The sequence below is a fragment of the Schistocerca americana genome, chromosome 8 (genome assembly GCF_021461395.2).
Source record: "Schistocerca americana isolate TAMUIC-IGC-003095 chromosome 8, iqSchAmer2.1, whole genome shotgun sequence".
Taxonomy (NCBI): Eukaryota; Metazoa; Arthropoda; class Insecta; order Orthoptera; family Acrididae; genus Schistocerca; species Schistocerca americana.
Window position 1 is genome coordinate 262,461,797 of NC_060126.1, and position 24,375 is coordinate 262,486,171.

Genomic DNA, 24,375 nt, shown 5'->3' on the forward strand with positions numbered 1-24,375 from the left:
CTCCGATTAGTCAGTCTGCATTAGTCTGCATTTATCTGCACCAGTCTGTACCAGTCTATAGTCAAGTTTCAGTCTGCGCCTAATAAGATTAGCATATTCCTGTACATAGCCATGAAGAGAAATGAATAGACACTTTGTCAAGTATCAGAGATATGTGAAAATCAGATTAACGTACCAAGACCAAACGAACTTCAGATTGTCAATTGTAAACAGCATCCAGAATCAAGTTATGTAATGTCTATGCTTTTTATTATTTTAATAAATGTGTGTGAAAATTAATCAAGTTCTGTTTAAAGTTGGTCACCGTCAATCTGCTACTCTAAGCGTGCAAGTGGCATTTCTATCGTCTGACCTAACGGCAGATGATAAACACGCCACGATAAGACCACGAGACATATTGCTGACACTCGCCTACTTCGTTAGAGCGACAAGTCAAATAATCTGATGGTGTGTGTACCGAAGGTCTTACAGTGTGCACACCACAATTATTGAAAAAGTATTGAGCTTAGAACTTTTTCAATTTAGCCATCATTGTTATTGTTAAATTTTTAATTATTACTCAGAATCTGCTAGACGCAGAATTTAGCGTTCGCTAAAGCTCTGCTCATGCAGGAAGCGGACAAAAAATCTGTTATCATACGAAATATGTTTAATATATTTTTTATTCTAATAGCATCTTGCAGACCCCTCTGGCATAGCTCGCGGACTCCTGGGGGTCCAGGGACCACCTGTTGGGAACCACTGCTGTAGAGGAGCTGTGTGATACCACGTTTTTAATTTTGTGATTTTCTGACCAACAACCGTAGTCGCGGGTGCTAAATTGCGGTTGTTTGGTGTTGTTTGCCTCATAGTCTATAATTAAAATACCAGTGTCGAAAATACGTTCTTGAGTGGGATCGGCTCCAAAAGAAAAGAAAATGTAGTGCTGTGCATATCATGACCGGTCAGGTGTGTGTAAGTGCCCTGGTTGGTACAAAGGGTTATGTTGTGCGACCACAAGACTCCGGGACCCATCTTTTGGATGGAACAGGTGTCTTTATTGGCAAGATTAAATATATACATAGGCTGGCTTCAATTCAGGGGCTAACAAGCAAAAACAATACGATCGCTGCTGGAATGCTAGATGAACCATGGAATGAATTGTGTTACCGAAAGAAAGTGTGGGCAACAGGCGACTAGCGCCACGGATCCGTTCCTCGGTAGCGTGAGCGAGGCTCTCGCGTTGTTTTTATTTAGAGTAACAGGAACGATCCACGCCTGTGCAATCAGTCATCGTAAGTATTTTTGGACAAATATTTCAAAAATGTTCGCTAATATTGTTTGTGGATATTAACATACTAAATTTCGAACATTCGAATGAGTTTCCTCGTAGCCAAAATTGTTGAGTTACTCCCAGTTGCCTCTCGACTGGAACTGCCTATCTCATTGTCGTATTTCATTTTTCTATCCTATCTCGTATTAACATTAATTAATAATTCTTGTCCGTTGTGGACGCATTAGAACATTGCAGCAGTTGAAATTGAATTCATTTATAATGAATGAGGTGCAACCACGTGCTTTTATAGGCGTCTATTTTTCCATTACGACATTTCAAGATGCCTGGCATCCCGTCTTCACATGTGCATGTTGTGAACATCGTTTCTCTACTAACGCCGTTGCAGAATTTTGTAACGGAAATTTTTAAGACAGCTTTTCTGAAATGTCGTAAGTAAGAAACAATGTTCAGACATGTAAATAAACGGAAACAATTTAAGATGAGATGAACATAAATTGAGTGTACTCTCATAAAAGCGTCTTGCAAGGCATAATTTGTTGGCGTGGGGTGTGGCGAGAAAGGCGTGCTTTTCATATCAGTGCGTTACGGCATGTACGTAACGTCACGGATGGTGTAGTTTCGATTTTTTGCGTTATGAGCGCTGTTGTCGCATCACGTCACGAGGCGGCCTGCATGCTTAAGAATGTATGTGAATCAGGTTCGCGGGTCACGAAAGGTTACCAATGTCGATCTAAAGAGTAAACACCCATATCAAACAAAATCTTCAAAATTAGTATAAAGAACACAGTGATGGAAACAATGTTCAGCGTAATAGAAATTTGCCTCAAGTGAGGCACTGGAACACCACCATCAGGGAACACGAATGACTGAACAAAATAACAAAAATGGTTCAAATGGCTCTGAGCACTATGGGACTTAACATCTGAGGTCATCAGTCCCCTAGAACTTAGAACTACCTAACTAACCTAAGGACACATCCACGCCCGAGGCAGGATACGAACCTGCGACCGTAGCAATCGCGCGGTTCCGGACTGAAGCGCCTTGAACCGCTCGGCCACCACGGCCGGCAACAAAATAACAGCATCCTGCAATAGAATAAATAATCGTGAAATTCAAAGATCGCTCTTGAGGTTTATGGGAAGTTTTTACCATCACTAGAGAAGATAATGAGGTCGATAATATCTCCCCCCCCCCCCCCCCCCTCACACACACACACACACACACACACACACACACACACACACACACACAAGCCACTGAGATATGAGAAAACATGAAAGAAGTGGATAAAACTACAAAAAACGCCAAGAGTACAGTTGGGGGATTTGCAGATGCCACAACGTAGTAAATCCACAACCTCAACCAGTAAGTTAATGAATATTGGCATCGATAACTTTGATGTGTGGTGAAGACAACCAGTAAGCTTGAAGTCAGCTAGCAAGCTTCAGCGCCTGCTCCAGGCTGTACTCTAGATCTTAATTGTACCCGTACCTTTTGTCACTAAGTGTTTCCGCGTGGATTCGACTGGAGAGCTGCGACACATTAAAAAAGAATCTCGAAATGCTCGATGACGGTAACATAGTCACATAAAATAGTGCTGGTAGGTCCTACTCGTACAATCATGTATGACATCACGAGGAGTAAGAAATAATATCTATCATATGTAAAGGCAAACCAGTGGATGTACATATACCATGCGAACGGCACTATAGCATTATTTACAAATGTATAATTGTCCCCACTAAAACAACTGATGAAACTGAGGTTTCGTGGAGTCATGTTTTTCTAGATTTGTTTGTGGTACATTGGCTTTACCTCCTTGAGTCAATTAGTATTTCCCACGACGTGGCGGTAGAATGAAACTGAATCTCGTCATTTTCTACGTAATGGTGCCTACGGACAAACAGGTAGGTTTGAAGGAATGAAAGTTCGCATTTGTGCTAACTTAACCTACATTTACGCAATAGCTCTGTACGTAATGAGGATGTACTCAGTTAAAGATAACGATATGATGTAAAACATTATACTGTTGCAAATAATTCCCTAAATTTCTTAACTGATGTAATTTTCTCCGTCCAGTTGATACTAAAAGAACAGTTGCGATTCCGACTCGGAGAAAACATGAAAAAGAGTATTTCGGTTGGACTGACTAAGATCGCAGTGCAGTGGGTGTTTCTCATTATTACGGAAATCTGAAATAAAACAGGGACCCGACTGTAACTGCGAGTTTGATGTTGCAAACTTATAAATTCCCGTTCCAAACTTTCCGCCAAACTTTTCCTGTCACTGAGTTCTTTTGTGTTTTCATCCTTCAGGTGCCACGAAAATGCAAAGCGTGTAAGGTTTCAGTTTAACGTCCTGTTTACTTACAACACTGCTTCTGATGAGTAAAACACGAGACTTTTATAAAGAGCAACGGCGCCTAGACAAAAATAAAATCTTTGTATTGCAAATGTTTTGAAAAGCGCGATTCACAAGCTAAAAGTGGGTTCGTCGCCCGGGGCCCAGGCTGAGACAAATATTTACACCGCGTTTGATCGCTCAAGGCGTCGTTGCTTCCGTTGATGAAACGCTCAAATATTTTTGCGAGGCCAATGTGGAAGGCTGCTGTTTACATTCCGCTTTTTGGCCACTCGCCCGGACCTGACTGCATCCTGGCTACTGGCGCTGAGTAAATATTGACGAACCAAGCACGTATGAGGGATTGACAGGACAGTCCGTTGTTTTCTGTTGTGACGAGTGTAGCAGTACAACTCGCCTGTCCCCCCACTTCCTGTACCAAAGGAAACTAAGAAGGTGATGGCGCATGGTGGCACGCCTGGGAAGCGTCCATTTCGATCCTAGTTACTGACATGGATCAATCTGTAGATTCCACGTCGGTTAATCAAAGTTGATCATGGGGATGAAGGTGAACAGGAAGGGTGGAATCACAGTTGTGACGATGGGAAGAGCCCAAATTTTCCTCATTAATCGAAATGCATTCTGCGTTTAAGACTTACAAACAAATCTAAAACGAATATTAAGCATTCAGATCGGGAAGAAAGAGTGCACTAATATTGAATATCCGATTATACATGTGATCAAGTATCATTTAAAATAAAAGTTGTGGAACTGTACCAATGAAGCCACTATAGAGTTGAGGCGAGCCAGAAAGAGTGAAAAATCAGCAATAAGTAGCAATAGTGGAACGTGATGGTATGTCACCTGTCCTGTGGTCCGCAGCATCTCGCCGCGTTACGCAGACGACGACCGGCAGTCGTCTTATGATCACATAAACTACCTACATCACTTACGTCGCCGCGCGGGGTAGCCGCGCGGTCTGGGGCGTCTTGTAACGGTCCGCGCGGCTCCCCACGTCGCAGGTTCGAGTCTTCCCTCGAGCATGGGTGTGTGTGTGTGTGTGTGTGTGTGTGTGTGTGTGTGTGTGTGTGTGTGTGTGTGTGTCGTCCTTAGCGTAAGTTAGTTCAAGTTAGATTAAGTAGTGCTTAAGCGTAGGGATCGATGACCTCAGCAGTTTGGTCCCGTAAGACCTTACCATAAATTTCCAATTTTTTTAATTACGTCGCGCGAAAAAAATAGTAAACGTCATACAATAGAACCTCGATTAGCCGTTTGGGACAAGGGGAACGCTAAGGAGGTCGGATAAGCAGAGGAGAATGAAACAAGTCATTTGTAGAGCTTAAAACAATGTAATAACGAAATTAACTTAAAAACGCATTAATTATAAAGAAAATGGGAAATAAAGCTTTAGACCCTGAAAATCTATTTGAAAACTTAAAATGGTCTTTATTTCTATTTATTAAACGTTTGGTTTGCGGCTGCATCATTCCTCTTCTTTGCCCACAATATGTACATAGCTGTAGCGGTTGTCTGTTGTTCCAAATGTTGGAGGACAGTTCCGAAAGCTGCAGAGTTGCTGATCTTTTCCTATTTTTCCTTCTCCAGTAGCTCAACGCTGTACCGTTGCAAAACAAGATCGATGATCTGATCATCAAATTCTTCATTGGTAGCAGCAGCATTGTCATCCGCTAACCATTCCTCTAGAACAGCAGACTGGATATCAGTCGCAAGAGTTTGCTACGACAAACTTTTTCTTTTATGATAGGGCCTAAAAGAGGATTCCCCTTAACAGATTTCCTGACAAAAACAAACCCTCACAGCGTCATCCAAGAGCTCAACTTTCGATTCCGTCAATGATTTTCTAGTTTTTAAAGGATTTTCACCATCTACAGTGAACAAAAAGCTTAGAGATCCTTTCGGTTATTTTTCCAATCTTTTAATCGTTGCCGGCCGGAGTGGCCGAGCGGTTCTAGGTGCTTCAGTTTGGGACCGCGCGACTGCTACGGTCGCAGGTTCGAATCCTGCCTCGGGCATGGATGTGTGTGATGTCCGTAGGTTGGTTAGGTTTAAGTAGTTCTAAGTGCTCAGAGCCATTTGAACCATTTTTTAGAAGCGTTGTCACAAATGTGTGTGAGTTCCTAAGGAGCCAAACTGCTAAGGTCATCGGTCCCTAGACTTGCACACTACTTAAACTACCTTATTCTAAGAACAACACACACACACAGGTCCAAAGAAGGACTCGAACCTCCGGCGGGAAGGGCAGCGCAATCCGTGCATGGCGCCTCAAACCGCACGGCCACTCCTCGCGGCATCGTTGTGACTGCAACGCACATTTCAGAGACTATTTTAGTAGCTGGCTCACCTTTGTCAAGACTTTGCGGAACACTTAGTTTCCGTACGATTGTGCTCACGTGTTTCCTTTGACGATTTTAGCCATATTTAGAATCGCCAACAGTTCTTGATCAGTTTTTAATAAACTGTATAAAACCACACTGCAAGTTTAAAATTAAAAGGAATACAGCGATAAAGTTACAGAGCGCACAGATAAAACAGCAGATTAAAGAGTACAGTAAAGCGAACAGTCCGACCATACAGCAGTGTGTCAACGAGCATGCGTGAGGAGCGTGACTCGGGACGGACACCTGTTGTGACAGATGATGCTGGCACATCGTCAGGTGCAGACCGCATACGCATGGTCGGACACAGGGTCGAACAATCAGAGGACTCACTTAATCGAAGGCTGGATAACCGAGGTTCTACTTTTCTTGATTTTCAAAGGCTCTTGGGTTCAAATGGCTCTGAACACTACGGGACGTAACATCTATGGTCATCAGTGCCCTAGAACTTAGAACTACTTAAACCTAACTAACCTAAGGACATCACACAACACCCAGTCAAAGGCTCTCACTACTGCCATAAACGCGTGAGGCCTCAGACTGGACCCGGACTTTCACCAACATGGCGCTTACAGCGAGGTCCTCTGTGATGGACACTGGCTACACGGACGCTACGTGTTGACTGCTCCAGGGCACCGACAGAAGGTGAGGCTGAGTGACCGTGCTGGGTCCTATTTAAAAAATTCGTTAGACTGTCAGGATGGCCACTGTTTCATATCGCCATCTTAAACGGTTGTTCGTACAAAAAGCTGTATTTTAAGCTAGTTCTGATAGGTAACGGCAATCTGTTTAGATTGCCGTTACCTGTCCGATCCTAACCACCAACTACCTCCCAGGAAGGTGTCCCTGCGCTCCTGGCGTTCTTCTACAAACCAAGGAGCCCCTATGTCTCCACCGTCTTAATAACCACAAATAATTACAGTTTGAAAGTCGTCACATTAAAAATAATCTCGGCCAAAATTACCCCTTTACGGAGGTAATGACGATATGTAATTTCCGTCTTACTCTCGTCTGCTTGACCCACAACACCGCGAGGCACGGTTTTTATAACTTAATTCCGTAACAAAATAATTTCCATGACTCGTGGAGATGTCAGTTATTATCCCCACTGCACCCAGACTGTAAACGACAGGATTCACAATCAACTGCCACATGACATCGATTAGTGGATAAAGACCATCTGCAGACCATATCGTCCGCTATTCGCTATCGTGTTGCTACTGCATGTTTCCTAATTACATCCACCCACCTTCCATTAGATAACGCTCCTGTCTTTTCTACATGTAAATTTGTTCTCAGCAAGCTATCTTACTGTTTAGCGGAGGGTACTTGTGTGCCAGTGTCACTTTTCCAGTCCGAATGGTTGCGGGAAGAAAGTTTGTTGGTAAGCCTCCGTGTCAACTGTAATAACTATAATTTTAGCTTCATGGTCTTGTTGTGAGGAAGGAATACAAGGCATTTCAGGAGCTCACCGACAGACTTTCAGGGATGGTAAATCATACAAAAACATTTGTATGCTGTATGTTGCTAAGGAAGATTTTATACGTTTCTGTCCGCCGTTTATGAGTTAGCGCGCACCGCCACCTAGAGACCTGCTGCGCAGCTCCCAATTAGGTTAAAAACTTTGTGAAGCCAACATCGCATAAAAATTTCTTCATTTATAAACAAACTGATCCGACAGAGTTTGCCGTCATCATCAGGTCTCTAGCGTAGTGGATATGCACGACGACGACGACGACGACGACGACGACGACGATGATTGGTTTATGGGGCGCTCAACTACGCGAATATCAGCGATCGTATGAAGTCCAGTTTTTCACAGTCCAATTTTTTTCACAGTTCAATCTAGCCACTGTCACGCATGATGAGGATGGTGATAAAATGATGAGGACAACACAAACATCCAGTTCCCAGGCAGAGAAAATCCCCAACCCGGCCGGGAATCGAACCCGGGACCCCTTGATCCAGAGGTAGCAACGCTAGCCACTAGACCACAGGCTGCTGAAGTGTATATACATGGAATATATCTCATATCATGAGTAACGGCGTAATGTTTGAGATAGAAGCTTTGGTTTGGCATTACAATAAACGGATATGGTACTTCACATGTAAAGACCTTCAAAATTTGTATTATAAAATGTGTTCATTTTGAGTTGGACCTCACATTTTATAACAAAAATTTTTGGACGTTTGTAAATGCTCAGTTCCATTTCCGTTTCTTGTAATGCCAAACTAAAACTTCTATTATATGAGATATATTCCATATATATCCACTGTGCTACAGACCTGAAGATGACAGCAAAGTCTGTCGAACCCGGTTGCTTGTAAATAAAGAAATTTCTGTGCGATCTTAGCTTTAGAAAATTTTTACCGAGTAAAACAGACCACCCATTCTGATTTCTCGACGTGAGAAAATTCAACACTAACAAGGTTGGTCTGTGGATTCGTTCCAGTCTTGTCACTCAGCCTCACATGTAATACTGTAACTTCAGTGTCGGGCATCTTACTAGTCGTGAATTCAGGTTTTCATGCCGTTGCAGTTCAATGATACGTGGAAGTACGTATTTGACGAGCTAACTGACGCCATTGTGTGTGACTGTGATACTAGGGGAAAGCGAAGAGCAGCTCTTCGTATCTGTGCAAATCAGTTCCCTAACAGAAGACGGCCGCAGCACAATTTCTTTGTTGCAACTCAGGGACGCATGCGGAAAACGGAATTTGCGCCCTCAGCATGTTAGTGATAGTAGGCGTGACGTGAGACCACCAGATTTTGAGGCTAAAGTGATCCGTACATTTAGCAACCTACATTTAAGCAGCTTCCTCGCCATAGCGCCTGCTAAGGGAACAGGTCACCGTATGTGTTTGGAGAGTACTGCAAGTGTACAACCTACATGCGTACCATATTCAAAGGGTGAAGTTTATAGGACAAACTGAACACCAATATAGTACGCAGTTAGTGCTGTGGTTCGTACACCGACGAGTAGAGGGATAGTACAAAGTCATCAGCAAAGGAGGATGGTGCAGATATTTTCCATGAACCATTATTGTTTTTTTTATTTTCCTAGTTTATAGATTAGAGAAGCTCCTAGCCGGACACACACCTTAAATTTTGAACATAAACTGTCACTACATTTACGAAGTCTGATGATGGACGCTGTATATTCCTCAGTGCGTTAATATATTTTGAATAAATAGCAGCTATGCCAGGTCGGGACTCAAATCAGGACCTCCAAATTATCTCAAGTTGTCACTTGTTATCTCATGTAATCACATGTTTCTTATTTCAGTCTCAGAGGCAGTGAAAAAAAGCTAGACAGTTCATCCCATTTAGCCGTCACTTTCGGTGCGAAATAGACTCAAATACTATTAAAATTTCACCTTGCCTGTCCGCTTACGATAAGATACGAGTTTCTATCGTTGCTATTTTACTTCGATGTTTCTCCTTTTTACGTTTCTGCAACTTTTAATATTGTACCTTGGTGTTCAACTGGCAGGTTATTCTCAAAAAATATGTACAGGGTCTCTTTTTACAACTTTTTTAAGCTTTTCTTTTCAATCTTGCTTTACATTGGGACCTGTCACACACACATACACTGCAATATGTTTTGAAAGAGATCCAAGTATTTCGTCACAAAAAATTCGAACAACTGCGAGAGGCAGACTGAAGTACAGTGCTGTCCGTGACTAATTGCTAACAACTGGGAAAAAAAACCGTAAGGGTAACATTGTGTTGCAGATGTATAAAACACCTCACAGCATTCTTGAAAGTGGATTTCCCACCCACTTCCTGTATGGCGTGATAGTATAAAGCAGGCTCCCTTCCAAGCAACATGAATTTAATGATTAGGAATAGTGTTGAAATGCGAAAGGATAGCATAAAACAAAACAAAAATACGAAAGCAAGAAGCCAAAAATAAACGGTGAAATGAAATAATCATAGCAGTTCGGAATGGGCAGAATTTATATGACGTCCTTTTTTTGGATCTTGATTAATTTTAGTATTTTACTATTACTGATATTTCCGTAATGATTTACGAGAAACTATCTACAAATCGTGTATTTCAGCTGAAAAACTACATTATGTTGACAGGAAACCACCTAAAATCCTCTGTGCTGAACAGTAGGTGATCTCGGCTGATTGTCTCAACATTACCAACAATAATTTTGATTTGATCTACAGTAGCGTGTACTCTTCACTAAACATTTCGTAAAGAATAAGGTAGCGCAGTGTTTAAGAGGTTGGACTCTCTCTCCGGCTGCTCAGAATATGATTTTCTTTCTTTTTCCGTAATCGGTTAATGTGAGTGCCAAGATGTTCTCCTGGCAAGACCACAGCCATCATTGACCAACTGTAACTTATTATACGTCTGTAGAGACTTCATTATCGATATTCGGTGTTATTAAGCCTTCTTCCATTTAAATGGTCGGTAATGATACTTGGTGAATATGCGCCACATTTACTGGCGTGACAAAGATTCCACCAACTTGCTCATAAAATCGAAACCATCCAACTCTGATCTGGCCCTGAAGACCTCGAAATGCTGGCAGACAATCGTGTCGTCCTGTGCCTACGGCGTCAGTGGATGCGGTACAGAACAGCATGCCCAACCATTGTTTGACGACCCTTGCAGCTGCTACTTCCCACTCAAGTAACTCCTCAGTTTCAGAAGAATAACTGACCAAACATTCAGTAGATATGTATCCTACTGGGGAAAAGGGAACTGTAACTCAGTGTAGAATCAGAGCTATGGGTCGTTTCTCACGAATCTTCACTTCATTGATACCTGGAGGCTAGGCTAAAGGCAGAGTGGAATGTTCCGTAAACCGCCCGGGACTCGGTCCCGCGACCTATCATTTCCTTTATGACTAGGCCGCGAGGCTAGACATCAGAGTTATTGTCCAGACACTCAAGGATTAAAACGAAGTGAAATTGAAGCTGTCAAAACAAAAGGAAGGAATGTTGGACGCTGTTTTCAAATGTTCCATTACAAAGGAAACGCCAGTAGCACTGTTTAACATTAAAGTCCGCGCCACAGCAAAAATGAGTGATTTAAGCACTAGCGTCAGTGAGCTTGAGAAACCGATGGAATTGCTAAGATTGAACAAAATTCCAGGCCCGATGGAATCCCTACCAGATTGTATACAAAATTTTCTTCTCAGTTAGTCCCTCTTTTAACCAAAATATATCATGCACCACTGGGACTAAAAACTGACTCCAGCAGTTGGAAAAGAGCACACGTCACACCCTTCTACAAGAAGGATGGTGAGAATGATCGACCGAAATACCATCCACTATCTTGGACATCCATCTGTTGTAAATATAGATAAGTCCTTTAATCATCACTGGGAATCGAACCTATGACTTCTGCATGGTCTTAAGCTGGCCATTAAACTAGCTCTTGCGATGTTCCAGCCCCACTACCACTACCACTAGAACCATTACTATCACCGTCACCTTCGCCAAACTGTTTATACGGATCCTATATTCGTGCTCAGAGGAAGCCTTTTTTCCAAACTTCGAATTTTTTTCCCCGATTTAAGCATGTAAGATATGACAAGAAATTTTGTCAAACTGCGTTGTTCCTGCTAATTTTCGCTCCAGGTAATTTTCGCTGATAATTGTTTATTTGGAAAATATCGTGTGGTGTACAGCATAGTGGACCCATGTGATGTGTTAATAGGTATTTTACGTTAAAAGCTGTCAATCAACTTTGGAAGTACTACATGCATCACATGAAGTAACAACCGTCAGCGTTCTCGTGCTGTTAGGGTTGTAATACGCTGAGGTCTTCTTCCTAATCGACCAGCTGCTAGATGCTACTCGGTGTGGAGAGAGAACGCCTGTATAAGGAACCCCCGCACAGGCCCCCTGATGGAGCTGTTTAAGATTAGCCTCACTGTCATCCGCCGCCCGCCCACGGGCCTTGCGACTTGATGCTCCTCGCTGGCTGCCCGCTGATTACCGTCCATCCCACCGAGCGCGTGACCTGATTCGACATACGTGATGTGACTTGCATCGTTCGCAGTAGCCGCGCTCTATATTTGGCAGTGACGCGGTTCCCTTATAACAGTGCTTTTATCTCGCTACACAGCCACCGCAGGTTATTTCTAGTGTCTGTCGCGGTATTTATACCCCTGTATGCACAATGGCATCGGGTTATTTATGCGATCGTTCACCTTCGCAAAACCATATATACCTTTCACGAAGCACAAAATTATTCGTTAAAAGGAAAACTCTCTCACTCTACACGACTGCACTAGCTTCCTTTTGTCAGTCCGGCGATAAACATGGGAAACTGTCAAAGTCTTCTATATCACCAATTAGTTCATACGCGGTACGTTGCACTCCACTAGTGTTCCTTGGAAGGAAGAAAGGAAGGAAGGAAGATTGGGGTTTAACGTTCAGTCGACGACTTCATTGAAGACTGAGCACAAGCTCAGTCTATGGAAGGGTAGAGAAGGAAAATATGTGTGGAGGATTTGATAGACCACTGAAATGTCTATGTGAAAGCAAGACCCCTGGAGTAAACGACAGTCCCTCAGAATTACTGAAATCCTCGGAAGAGCCAGCCATGACAACAGTATAGCACCTGGTAGGCAAGATGCATGAGACAGGCGATATACTCTCAGATTTCAAGACGAGTGTAGTGCGTCTTGTTCCAAAGATGCCATGTACTAACATGTGGGAAGGTTATCGAACTGTGTCTTTATTATTTCGTGGTTGCAAAATACTGGCGCGAATTGTTTGCAGAATGAAGCTGACCTCAGGGAAGTTAATTTTGGGTTCCGGAGAAATGTAGGGACACGGGTGGCAGTAATGACCCTTCGACTTGAGTTAGAGGTGGGGCTGAACACACTATTCGAAATTTTGAAGGTATCATGGTTAAAACGCAGGGAGAGGAAGGTTATTTACAATTCTTGGTGAAGCCAGACTGCAGTTCGAAGAATCGAAAGACATGAAAGGAAAGCAGTAGCTGAGAAGGCAGTGAGACAGAGTCGTAGCCTGTCCACAATGTTTTCCTTCCTATAACTGAACATTCACCCCAAGTACCGTTGTTACTGCTGTAGAATACAGTTGCCCAATATTCCGTTACTTTATAGAATAATGCCAGGTTCGCGATCCTTAAGGCTTCTGTATCACGGTCCTGTGATTTACCAGCCAGTTTTCCAAAATAGAATCAAGGATCCCCAATGTACGCTTGTGTTGGAAAAGGGGGGGAGGAGGGGGAGTGGCATATACCTTACAGTCTTTGCCTCCACCTAGTAAGCACACCGGACAAAAAATTATTCACCCCCAAGATACACACTCTTAATACTGCGCGAAAGCGCCTTTAGCTTTGTTAATCGCATCAGTTCGACGAGCAAGAGAATTTAGAAGTTTCTTCATGTGTACCATATCCAGTCGAAGCTATTCATTGAGGCTTAGACTCTGTAGAGCTACTAATTTTCAGGCATGCTAACTACTACGTTTTACTCGCTGTTCCAAATAGTTCCACACATTTTTGATGGGATTAATATCGATAATTTAACTGGCTACTCAAGCTACGATAGGGGACTGAGTGTTCGTCAAACGTATGCGTATGTGGCCACGCCATTCTGTTTTTTCTGGAAGACGGGAGCCTCCACAGCGTACTCGTCATAAAGATGCAGAGGAAAGCATGTAGATTCAGGAGTACATCATTTGACAGCCGTGTGATAGCGCCACAGTGGGTCACGCATATGCAGAACATGTTTCAAAAACATTTTAAAAATAGTTGTAGTCTTGTGAACTGAATAAATTATAAATCAATTGAAAGGGGAAAGTCTGTAGAATTTTAAAATGAAAAATAGTAAAACTTGAAGATTTCGGGATATTGAACCTTTCCAGAGCCCCTTAAATTGCAATGCGGTGGCACTGCGTACGACTTTGTTCTGTATTTCACATTTCTCAACAACACAGATCAAAAACAAAGCAAACTTTCAGTATTGTTGAATTATTTTTGGCGCGCTGAAGACAACGTAATCTGATACAAACTCTCGATATACGGAAAGACGAAGAAAATTTCGCCGATTTTCGCAATCGGGTTGCTGCGTAATTGTGACTTATTTAGTTTCAGAATCGAAAAAAATTCTTTTCACACACACATGTTGGTTGAACCTCTGTAGCACTTTTACATCCTAATTATGGAAACGGGGAAACTACCTGAGGAAACCAATGTAGACGTCCTGGACAGTTTTAACGTTAAAGGAATTTTTCTTTAAAACGGGATTTACCTTGCAGTTCAGTTGCATCTCCACATCTGTAGAGGCACTTTCAACTGATACGAAAAACAGCCTCGAAAACAGATGCAAGATTGGCAGTGCCCTCAAAACGTTTAGGAAACGGTCCTTGTAATTCTTCCAAGACCACAGTGAATTCTTCAAACCAGAATCTTTCTTATCGCCAGTGAGCTTAGGAAACTGGACTTTTTGTCAGAATCTGTCCCTTCTACAACGCAATGCATCCCCATCAAATCAGAAAGAAGCTGCTTTCAACTTGCATTGTCTTACAGAGGGCAGCTTGCAGTCAAGTCCATTTAAAATGCGAGCTCTGCATTCCATTCCAGATGTCCTAATTTTCATTCCCGCACTCCTTTTTTTTCTTCATAAATTCAACAATTACAAGTTTCAAACCGAAAAATCGTCCCACGCTTGCCCCTTGACTTAACCAACGTAGTTTCCAGTGGTATATAAAGTCTCCATACTCTTCGTTCAGTTCTGTCGAGCTGTTGCAACTGACACCCTGCGTACGTCTTTAGAAATTTTGCTGTTTGTGCCCCCAGTTTCTTCACGTGCCCCGCTCTACAAATGTAGCACCTGTCTCTCTCTCTCTCTCTCTCTCTCTCTCTCTCTCTCTCTCTTTCTTCTTCATATCCATTAATCTTTAAAGGCTTGTGACTATAGATCCCTAGCTGCCTATTTTTTGTGCAAACAGCCACTGGACCTGTGAACGTCCTTCTGTAGCGAAGGGTAACCAGCGCTGACATCACTATTCCACCAAACTGAAAGAAGGTGTGCCGAACGAAAAATGCCACACCGTAATATTCAGTGATATGTCGCTCTGTACCGAGCACTTCCGAGACGGAACGAGCAAAGCCGAGTGAGAGGCCGGGTCAAGAGCCGATGCGCCATATCTCTCGATAAAAGGCCGACGTGAAGGGCTGACGACATTCAGAACCAATACCATTAGCCGTCTGTAGGTCGTTCTGAAGCGCAATACGTATACCATAAAACCTCAAACTTGAGACGCCATTAGCAACTTTAGACCCTCTTTCAACTGCGACATGCTGTAGTTTCCTCGACAAAAGAAAAAAACCCAACGGTAGTTCCCTCGGGCAAAAAACTGTACTCCGTAGTTGGAAGAAAGCACGTCAGTCCGGCTACAAGAAGATAGACGAAGCGATCCGTGAAACTATCTATCTGTTGTTGTGTCTTAGAAAATATTCTGAAGTTAAACGTGATGATATATGCCAACCACAGGAAATTTCGAAAACATTCATCATGCGACGCCTATTTTGTGCCTTTCTCTCACGCGATACAGTCCAAGACAGCCAGATTGGTTCAAATGGCTCTGAGCACTATGGGACTCAACTTCTGAGGTCATTAGTCCCCTAGAACTTAGAACTACTTAAACCTAACTAACCTAAGGACATCACAGTCTGGAACCGCGCGCCCGTACGGTCGCAGGTTCGAATCCTGCCTCGGGCATGGATGTGTGTGATGTCCTTAGGTTAGTTAGGTTTAAGTAGTTCTAAGTTCTAGGGGACTGATGACCTCAGATGTTAAGTCCCATAGTGCTCAGAGCCATTTGAACCATTTTGTAATTTGTATCAACAGTGTAACCTGTTGTTGCTACTGTTTCGTAGCTCTAATTATGGCACACGTCAAATGATGTTATTTATCTTCTGGTTATTGTATTATTACAACTTTTATGGTTTTGCGTAATGGCATGCCATGGTCATTGACTGCAAATTTTCTCCCTTCTTTTCCTTGTCTAGTGCTTACTTCATGACTTAACATTCTTCTTTTCTTAAACTACCCTATAACTAGATTAATTGTCTTTAACAGGCGTAAGCCCTTTCGGAACTCCCTTTAATGAGAGTTGTGCAAATGAGTGATACGTAACTTGCTTACGTTCCTTTATCATCTTAAAGCCAGGTTTCTGTATTTTTATTCCTGTGCTTCAGTGATCTCAGATCTGATGAGGCTTCAAAAACAAAATATTGACCAATTCAGCCAATGTCGTTAACGGTTGCAAAGAATAGCGAGATGATGTGGGAAGGGCAGTTTCGTTGAGTAGTTGTGTTGGTAGGTAAAGAATGTTGGCAACTACCACATTTCTCCTCCTGTAAATGCTCGATTTGTTTAATGTTGGCCGAACACTGAATCTTGACCACTTTTCGTATTTTTCAAAAAAGCTTGTGAAACCAAGTTTATGTATTAACACAATAGGGAGTTCAGTGTACTACAAGAATGTAACGACTTCGTTTTGGTGGGAGAAGGGAAGGCTCTCACATCACCTTTCATGTCGGTGGAAGACGGGAACTCGACATGTTCCCATGGTGAGAGAACGGACCCATCAGGACAATTTTATGTTGAAACGAGCAGCGATCATCTCGTATCGTCAGACCGATATTCCGGTCGAACCGTCAGCTGGAACCTTTCGGTATCGTGCTTCACCAGACCCAGACACGTGTTTGCAATTATCCATGACCGAGCGGAAAGGTTTTATGATCATGTGTGGCGTCGTATGGAGCTAATAAACATCTTGCTTCATTGTCGGATATGCCTTTAGTAGCCCCTGCATTAATTTTTGACGTAAAGTGAGCCAGAATGACTTGCCGATTCTTTTAGTGATTTCCCTACCTCACTCTAGGCAAATGCCGGGGTGGTTCCTTTGAAAGGGCACGGCCTATATCTTTCCCCATCCGTGATACAACCCGAGCTTGTGCTCCGTTTCTAATGACTTCAATGTCAACGAGACGTTAAACTCAACCTTCCTTCCTTCCTTCCTTCTGATTCGTTCAAACGATTCTCGCTAATCGACTCTGTTACTACGCCAGATCAGTGCGTCGGTAATACCTTCAAACTACTATTCTCGGTTTCCCCAAAACGAGTGGATAGTTGAAGTTGAATACCCGCTCAGCACTGGACATGAATCATGCTGTCCGCCTGGGAAACGCTGTAACGCTACCCTCAGTCCCAATAGGGCATTCTCTAAACATACTAGTCTGTCTTCTTTGAATGTCAATAATTTCATAAGGTGCGAGCATCTGTCAGTCGTTGTATGAGACAACCGCATGGAAGTGCTATCTGTCAGTCGTTGTATCAGACAACCGCATGGAAGTGCTATTTAACTGTCGCTATTCCAGTAAGTTTCTTTTGCTTGGAACAATATCATCAGGTGCGACATTCAATTTCGCGACTGACAACACCAGAGCATGCACTGCAACAAGTACATGGTATGGCAACGAACTATCTTCGTTATCACTCTTCTTTTTCCGCTATAGGCCAGCCAACGCCACGTTGAAGCCAGAAGTTAACTTTTTAAGCTTTTTCCTATACTTTTTAAACTGTTCATTTTCTCACTTTTGCTGTCCATTTTCTTCCCTGTCGATTGGGACTGTTTTGTTTTGGAAACCATCCTCTGCGTTAATTTTGTTTCTGCATCTTGTTCTCTCATCAGTTTCTTGCTCATTTTTCTTGTAGGTCTTCATGCACATTCCTAAGTCAGTTGGGCCTGCCATGTAATTTTTTAAATACTGTAGAACTTTTTTGTCAGTCTGCTAAGGCTCCTTGAATGTGCCCACGGAGCGTTAAATACGTCTCCTAATTTCATCTGCAGATGATTCTTCTACATAATTGTATACTTCGCCGGTACTTCTTAATTTTAATGTTTCTACTGGTGTTCTGTTTCCCTGGTTGCTTCATTTTCTTTTATTGATCCCAAAATATGCGTTTCCGATGCTTTTGTACATTCTGGCCAAATTACTGTCTTGTAATGAGTTTATGCATTTCTAATGAATGATTATTTACTATAAATATTTTTAAATGAAATGCTAAGTCCATCTTTCGCAGTCTTGCTCTGATGTCTTCTTTTTCCCCTATGCAATTAGGCTGTATTACTTCCATAGATACTAAATTGGTTTTTTTTTGTTTTTTTCTGACATTTCCACTATTTGTGATTAAATTTGATGGTATTATCTCGTTGTTTTTCATTACCCCTGTTTTTTGCGAAGAATATTTGTACTAATAGCTCTTCCTGTTGTTTCTATCTGATACTTGGATATTTCCTGAATTCCGAGTAATTTTTTATTTACTTTTCCAAAAATTCAGGAATATTTGTTTAAATGGTCTTAGTGGGTCTTTTATGGAGTGAAAAATGGATTTGCATTCGCTTTGGCATCTCCTCCGATATTCTGTTCATACTTCAAATGGTTCAAATGGCTCTGAGCACTATGGGACTCAACTGCTGAGGTCATTAGTCCCCTAGAACTTAGAACTAGTTAAACCTAACTAACCTAAGGACATCACAAACATCCATGCCCGAGGCAGGATTCGAACCTGCGACCGTAGCGGTCTTGCGGTTCCAGACTGCAGCGCCTTTAACCGCACGGCCACTTCGGCCGGCTGTGTTCATACTTCAACAAATTTTCGTACTGTCTCGTTTTATAGTATTCTTTACACTCTGTTGTATTATCAGATTACTTAGTTATCTGCGACTAGTGTAGGTAACATTCTACTTCATACGAAACTGCACGGCATGTGATTTACGGCTCACTAGGATAATTTTGCATCGTACTAGAAGCGGGACACACATCTCCGATTTTAGCTACTAGAGTCCTACCCAATGAGCCATGTTCTTGTCCGAGTTATTTCTATTATTTTTAGGTACGCCCTAAAACTATCTTCTTTTGTTGTTATTTTTCTTCGCTGTTTGTTTATTCGTGTGTCTTTAAGGTTGATTGTACATTGTTTCATTATAAGTGATTATACATGTTTTCATTATAAGAGAAACAAAGAACACGAAACTGGCACTGCTGTTTGCTACAGTTCAGCAGTTAGCTGGATGCCATCGAGCCAGAGAGTAGATTGAAATTACAATGAAATCCAGACCATTAGCTGTTTACAGGCGTTGATAAATATCAACGGGGACAGTTGAAAATGTGTGCCCCGACCGGGACTCGAACCCTGGATCTCCTGCCTACATGGCAGACGCTCTATCCGACTGAACCATCGAGGACACAGAGGATAGTACGACTGCAGGAACTTGTCTCTGGCACGCTCCCCGTGAGACCCACATTTCCAACTTACCGTCCACACGCTACAATTGTAGTGGCTCCAGCCACTATACTCATTACTCGCGGTGGTCAATCTACGGATTCCCGTAAGAGTTTCAGCAATGTGAGTGCATCCGCACTGAAGAAGATCTTTGGCCGGTAAGCCTTATCTATATGAAGATGGTATCTGTTCTTTCGGACAGTTCAGAAAGCTTCCTGTAGGAAAACATGCAACTTTGACTTTGCTCTCGTCTCAGGTTGAACTAAGGGAAACATTTTCTTCTCCCCTCACGTGCGCGTCGGGAATTAACGATTCAAGTTATTTTCATTTTTTTCGGTCTAGTTAGTGTTGTCACCACGACTTTTATTAGCTTCGTAAAAGACATAAAGCAGGCTTTTATTCTTGCTTGTCGAGCCCCGAGCAGTAGTCTATTGGCGCCTAGCGTCTGTTTTTCATAGATGTTTATATGCAGCAGTTTTTACTGGTCTTGTTAGACGTACTGTCGTTATTTGGAAGACTGTGTAATGACGAATTATTCACTGCTTTTGTTAGTGATTGCACAACAATTTGGTACATAACAAACATTTTCGCATTTCTGTGGTCCGCTTACACATTTTAACATCTCTTACTTTGTTTATGTGCACAGTCTTTAAGAAGTCTTGTGTTGCAAAATATTTATAATTCCGTTTTGTGCCACCTATTACTTCAACAAATAGGTGTGCTTTGTATGAAAGCTATTTTTATAGCCTTGAAACTAATTGTCGCCTTTGTAATAGAAATACTGGATGCTACTACATACAAATCTCATTGAGATACAGCAGTTAAGCGTCTGGAGCTAATGCCCAGAATTGCAGAAGCATCTTGTAAATCATAATTGTATATCAAGTTATATTGTAATACCGAAATTGAACGGGGTACTCTAATGAAATGATCTCGTCAGCAATATGAACTTGCAAAAAGAGTTGGCTGCCAGGAATATGCAGGAAGGCGGCGATTCTATTTCTCTGCTCCTTGTAGTAGTAGTAGTAGTAGCAGTAGTAGCAGCAGCAGTAGTTTGTGGCCATCAGTCCGTAGACATAACAACATCCGTAGCCTACATGCATTTGAATCTGTTCGTTGTCTTCGACTCTAGGTCTCCTCCTATACTTTTTACCCGATACTCTTCCCTCCTTTGCCAAACTGACTATTCCTTGATGCATCAGAATGTGTCCTTCCAACTGATCTCTTCTCTTAGTCAAGTTGTGTCATAAATTTTTCTCCTCATATATCTCCAGTAATTCCTCATTAGTTATCCGATTTACCCATAGATTCTCTAGCATCCTAATGTAGCACCACATTTCAAAAGCTTCTATTCTCTTCTTGTCTTACGTGCTTATCGTCCACGTTTCACATCCGTACAAGGCTACACTCCATACTGATACCATTGGAAAAGTTGTCCTAACACTTAAATCTTTATTCAGTGTTAACAAAAGTCTCTCCTTCAGAATCGCTTTTCTTACCATTACCAGTCTGAGTTTATACATTCTATTTCGGCCATCAACAGTTACTTTACTGCTCGAACATCAAGGCTCATCTGCTACTTTCACTTTCTCATTTCATAACCAATTTCCTTTAGCATCGCCTGATTTAATTCGGCTGAATTCAGTGGCGCATGTTTTTTTACATCTTCTCAACGCGCTGTCAATTCTTGTCAGCTGATCTTCCAAGGCCTTTGCTGTCTCTAACAGAATTACAATGTTCCCGGGTTGGATTCCAGGCGGGGTCAGCGATTTTCTCTGCCTCGCGATGACTGGGTGTTGTGTGATGTCCTTAGGTTAGTTAGGTTTAAGTAGTTCTAAGTTCTAGGGGACTGATAACCATAGATGTTAAGTCCCATAATGCTCAGAGCTATTTGAACCATTTGAAGAATTACAATGTCATTGACAAATCTGTAACTTTTCATTTGACCTTTTAGCACAATAAAAGCTTCTCGAAAATTTAAACCACTGCCTTTCATGCACTTCGATTCTTATAATCTATTGCCTGGTTCCTGTACAAGTTGTAAATAGCTTTTCGCTCCCTATATTTTACTCTTGCTATCCTGTTCCTTACAGGATAGAAGTGCATTGGGTGACTTGCAACCAAAACTTTGTGTAAAGGTGGAACATTGCTTTGTGCGCATGTGCAAATACTTAATGAGATTCATTTAATTAATTCTAGAAGGCGCAGTGATATAGTCTTACAGGCACTCCTTTTCTGAAAAACAGCCCAGATGCCAGAACTCGATGATTTCGTAAAAACTTAATTATGTAGGTAGATTGTTGATCAATTCTGGGAAGCCGGCCGCGGTGGTCTAGCGGTTCAGGCGCTCAGTCCGGAACCGCGCGACTGCTACGGTCGCAGGTTCGAATCCTGCCTCAGGCATGGATGTGTGTGATGTCCTTAGGTTAGTTAGGTTTAAGTAGTTCTAAGTTCTAGGGGACTGATGACCACAGATGTTAAGTCCCATAGTGCTCAGAGCCAATTCTGGGAATCGAGAATCTCGCCGATTTTTGCCTGTTATCGACATCGATACTGGCAAAGTATTGGTCCCAGGAATTGCAAGGCTTCCGAGAATGTTTTAATATAAAATTTGAAGTCGGATAACAAATTACAAAATAAATTTGTTTGTCGTGTGATATAATTACGAATTTTTTAAATTTATTTATTTATTTTTTACTTGATCTGTGGAACCTTGCTTCTCGCCAAATTTCATAGTTCTAGGCGAGCGGAAAGTACTCTACAGGTTTCTATGAGTGAGTTTGCGAGTATCAAAATACGTGACCTAAATGGCCGTATATTTTGATTGTATTGACTTCGAAGCTAGAGATTTTTACATAGAAGGGACCGTATATCTTAGTTTGTGCCGTAAATTTCAGCTTGATGCGTCTACTCGGTCCTGAGGAGAAGGATTTGAACAGTCGGACGGACAGACAGACAGATACACGGAGAACAAAGTAAACCCGTAAGTGTTCCGTTTTTTGCCGATTTAGATATAGAACTTTAAAAATGATAACAGAAAAAAAATTACCATACGTTGCAGTAATGCAATAGTGTGTGATACTAATGGCATTAAAATGCTACGTACTCAATTTGACACACCCTACGGTTGTCTAGCGGGCAGAAAGTGCAGTTCAGATGTAGGCACCACTTTTTTGCTCGTTAGCTGCTATAAGACGCCAGTGGCGTTCATGGACGACAGCGTGAAACCACATACTAGTAGTTGCTCGCCATTTGCTGTCGCCAGCGGCTTTAACGTTGTAGCAGCAATTTTGTACGACGACGTCGTTGATGTGAAGGCATCACGCCGACAGAGTGGAACAAGACGCTGACGCCAGCACGAACAACCAGAGTCACCTTCCGCAAAAAAAGAGAGGGATGCCGGCGGATGCTTTGTAAGAAGAGTTCCGCCAGCTTGTTATAACTGCGGCTCGGGTGTCAGGTGCTACGGTTGGAAACGCGCGCGCGCCCGTCTGTGTGTGTGTGTGTGTGTGTGTGTGTGTCGCAGGCTTTGGCGAATGCATACTTTGTTTCGCGGTTTGCGTCGCCTCGTTCCTTCATCATATGGCCCTTTCGTCTTTAAAGTGACCTTGCGTGCCTCTCCCCACTTATCGAATGGATGTTACGCAATTAAGTTGGACCTCTTCCACCCCTTCGCAGAATACTTTCTGTTGTTTTCATGTGGCAAGTTAAAACTGCGTCGCTGATCGAGATTAGACACTGGTACCTGCTTTCGCGATCAGTGGAAATGTGTTTTACGTGCTGTTGTGTTCTCGGTACTCTGCTACATGTCCCCAGACTTAATCGAGGTGTCACCCCAAGGAGAAAATCTTTCCAGTATGCGTTAGTAGATAGCATGTGGTCTTTCTGCAAACCCGTGTTTCCTTCGGGGGGTCCAGAATTTGAAAAATATGCCTCTAAGCACTATGGGACTTAACATCTGAGGTCATCAGTCCCCTAGAGTTAGAACTACTTAAACCTAACTAACCTAAGCACATCACACACATCCATGCCAGAGGCAGGATTCGAACATGCGACCGTAGTAGCGACTGAAGCGCCTAGAACCGCTCGGCCACAGCGGACGGCTGAAAAATATGAGACGTGGTATTGTTATGTATAGTTCTACTAGTTAAAAACGTAATACTGCATTTCTGTACTTATATTAGCGCAAATAAAAGGTAGTACCGCAGTATTAATGGCACTTTGAACAAAAAGTTTCCCGAAAATTGACATTTTTCATACCGTGGTTATGTACAGAATACAAGCTAATACTTGAAGGAAAAAAAACAGACGCTTTTTAATAATGCTATTTATTTACACAAATAGAGCAGTTACCGGTTTCGAACCAATAGTTTCGTCTGTTTTTCCAACAACTAATGTAAATAACTTTGAATGTAATATAAACGTGAACTGCCGTCCGAAGACGTAAGTGTTGCTTCGATACAGATAACAGCGCTATCGTACAAATAAATAGCGTTATTAACAGTGATTGCTGTTTTCTTCTTTAGAAGAATCAATTCCTCTTATTGGCACATAAAACCACTCACATTCCTAATACGGCACTTAGACAGTTTTTAATGAAAGTATTTATTTTCTAATTTATTCTGTTGCTTCTTACGGTGATGCTGTGAGCAGCATAATTCTGTTGTATCAGAATACCTTCTGAATTTTTTGGACAAAAATCAGTTACGTGCAACAGACACACATTGTTTTTTCATTCTCCTGACAATTTCAGATTGCGCACTTCAGACGTTTTCCATTTCTACCCTTCAGTTGGCGTTGCCTCAGCACATCTCATGGACCGTACCGAAGCCTCAACTTTTCACGAGCTTCTCCTAAATCCTTTCTTCGCTGCTGTGAAACTACGCATCTGGCCATTTTAATTGCAGCACTGTGAAGACGGCATGCAGCAAACGTCAAACGGACGTACTGCGTGCTTGAATCTCTAACGATCTACGCGACTAGCGCTCGAGAGGGCAGAGATATTACTCACTCGGCCGTGCAGGGTCATATAGCTTCGCCACTTACACTGAGGCATGGAACGAA

At 42.3% G+C, this 24,375-nt stretch overlaps 1 long non-coding RNA gene across 1 annotated transcript in view; it reads left to right on the plus strand.

Moving 5' to 3' along the window:
* LOC124545079 overlaps positions 1 to 24,375 on the plus strand; it is a 486,583-nt gene that overhangs the window by 403,671 nt on the left and 58,537 nt on the right. The gene's annotated exons all lie outside the window — the stretch shown is intronic.